We start from the raw sequence: 2334 nt of genomic DNA, 5'->3' as shown, positions 1-2334 counted from the left end.
TGTGTGTGTATAGGTACAGTTTTGGAGTTTTTCCAGACATGTAGGTAGAGGCACTCTTTTTAATGGGTTCAGAGTCACCCACTGGTTTGTATATTTCTTGCGTTTCTCTAGCTGGTAGCCCAGTATTTTGGTTCCTCCATCTTCTCCATCTCTGGTGGAGTCCATGTTAGGTTGATACAGTTTTTGAAAGCTTTGACCACCTTAGGAGGGGCGGGTTGGCCAGGATGAATTGCAACATGGGTAGTTTTGATCACTTAAGAAGTGGGAAAATGTTTTCCAGTCAAAGCATTTAAGCCATGATGCCTTCCGCTCCAGAGGATCACTGATGCTCTCAGAGTTCTCAGCATAGATTCAGTATATGTATTTCTTGCCATGGGACATGTTTCTGTCTCAAAAGGACAGGTGGTCGGCTGAACTATCCCACACCTTCTTCCACATACTCTGCCCTACCTGCTGACGCTCAACTAAGTAGTTGGTCACTTCAGAGCCACCGGTATCACTTGGTGGATTCCATTTTAGTTCAATGACAGAAGATGAGCTGTCAATCACTTCTACTGGGCCTTGTGGTGGACCTGGTTTGTCTGCAGGGGTACATTAAGTTGTTTGAAATACTTAATGTGCCAGTTTAATGTTAATGTATGGGTCTGTGTGTAAAAGGCAGAAGGTTTATAAATATTTATTTCAGAATACATTTAATATAATACACAGTGGAGTAGAAACATACCAACCACAATAAGCCTAGAGAAGGCCTCTGCAGTACCAAAAGTGTTTTTAAGCTGGATCTTAATTTCCCCAGAGTCAGATTGCAGACAGTCTTTTATCTGAAGATAGCTCTGGTTTACTTCCTTTATTACTTTTATGCTGCCACCATCAAAAAGCTCAGTGCCATCCTTAAACCAGCTGATCTCTGTCAGGTCTTGAGGTGGTAATGCCATTGTAAAGGAAGCAGTCTGGCCAACTTTAACTACCACATTTTTGGAGAACTTGTGTAGGTCATCAGGGTCAAATTTAGGAAGATATGTAATATTTAAAGACGTTTTCAACACTGATTCAAAACACATATGAATCTGTTTTCTCTATACAATATACAAATATTCATTTATATGTTATAACTAGTAATATAACGGATCATTGTAAAATGAAAAAGAAATCGCAATACCTCCAGCAGTTGTCACGGTGTCAGTCTCGCACTCAATCACTTCAGCCCAAATCTTTGCTGCTTTGTATTGCTAACTTTTGTGTACCTCCATCTTTGGATATGCTTGCTTTATCACTAGAAGACAACTAGCAAAAGTGATAGATGTAATATAAAGAGCATTTACAAAAGACTTTTAGAGGAATAAATCAATAGAGTGTATAGTATTATTAATTCACCTTCTTCCTATCCTCATTTGCTGGCGCTCAAGTTACCGGCAAGGTCTGCTGATTCCATACCTATAATATGCAGAGAAATGGTGATGTATAATATAAATACTGATATAATAATAATAATGTATTATTATTATTAAATGTTAATAAATGCCTTTTCCACAGCTCATGTTAGTTTCATAAACAAAATAGTATAAACAAACACAAATGCAAGTGGCATACATTAGAAAAATATGGAAGCTGGATTCCGCCTTAGCGTAATAAATAAATAAAATGTTAATGTTTATTTTTTTTTGTGTGAGTCAGAAAAGGATTTCTTTACAAGAAACATCACATCAAAAAATAGCAGTGAAATAATATTATTTCAAGACCACTGAGACTTGTAGAAGTTAAAATAAACTTGTAGTGAATAAGTTATATGAGAATATGAGGGTGATGTGGGAAGATTGTTTGGTGTGGGTGACAACTGTTGCATTGCAATCTGTCAGGGATTTAAACTAGAAGACCAATTAAGAGAGAAATGAAACAATGGAGGAACAAGGTTATGAAGGCATAGAGCAGAGATTCAATGTCTTGGGCTTAGAAGTGGGAGGTGAAATGCATTATTGAGGAGGTGGAAGAATGCAGGTTTAACAAGTAAGTTAATGTGGACTTGAAATGTTAAAAGAATGTTTATCAACAGTAGTTATAGTGTTTGTTAGTATTAACACCACTCGTTGTACTTTCAGGTTGAAGCTCATTGCAAAAATACACATTTCCTTTCCTTATGCCTCATTTTTAGGTACTATGGATGTGATGCATTTAAAAAATAAAAATAAATCTTGTAGTTTGTTAAATACTGAAATGCAAGACTTTTTTTTAAATTGATATGATATATAAAATACTGAAATAATAAAATATGTAAAATACTGAATAATGAAAAATAGGCAAGTTTGCTAGTTAATCACAGAGTTACCAAATGAAAAT

General features: G+C 35.7%; 1 pseudogene; it reads right to left on the bottom strand.

Annotated features, from left to right (window-relative positions):
* Nucleotides 1-107: 107 nt before the first annotated feature.
* Nucleotides 108-2334, bottom strand: part of LOC107577275 (immunoglobulin-like and fibronectin type III domain-containing protein 1) — a 4821-nt pseudogene continuing 2594 nt past the window's right edge.

This window comes from Sinocyclocheilus grahami, unplaced genomic scaffold (genome assembly GCF_001515645.1).
Source record: "Sinocyclocheilus grahami isolate Dianchi unplaced genomic scaffold, SAMN03320097.WGS_v1.1 scaffold5598.1, whole genome shotgun sequence".
NCBI classification, from domain to species: Eukaryota; Metazoa; Chordata; class Actinopteri; order Cypriniformes; family Cyprinidae; genus Sinocyclocheilus; species Sinocyclocheilus grahami.
Note: the sequence above shows the minus strand (reverse complement) of the source record. Positions and strands in the feature narration are given on the sequence as shown.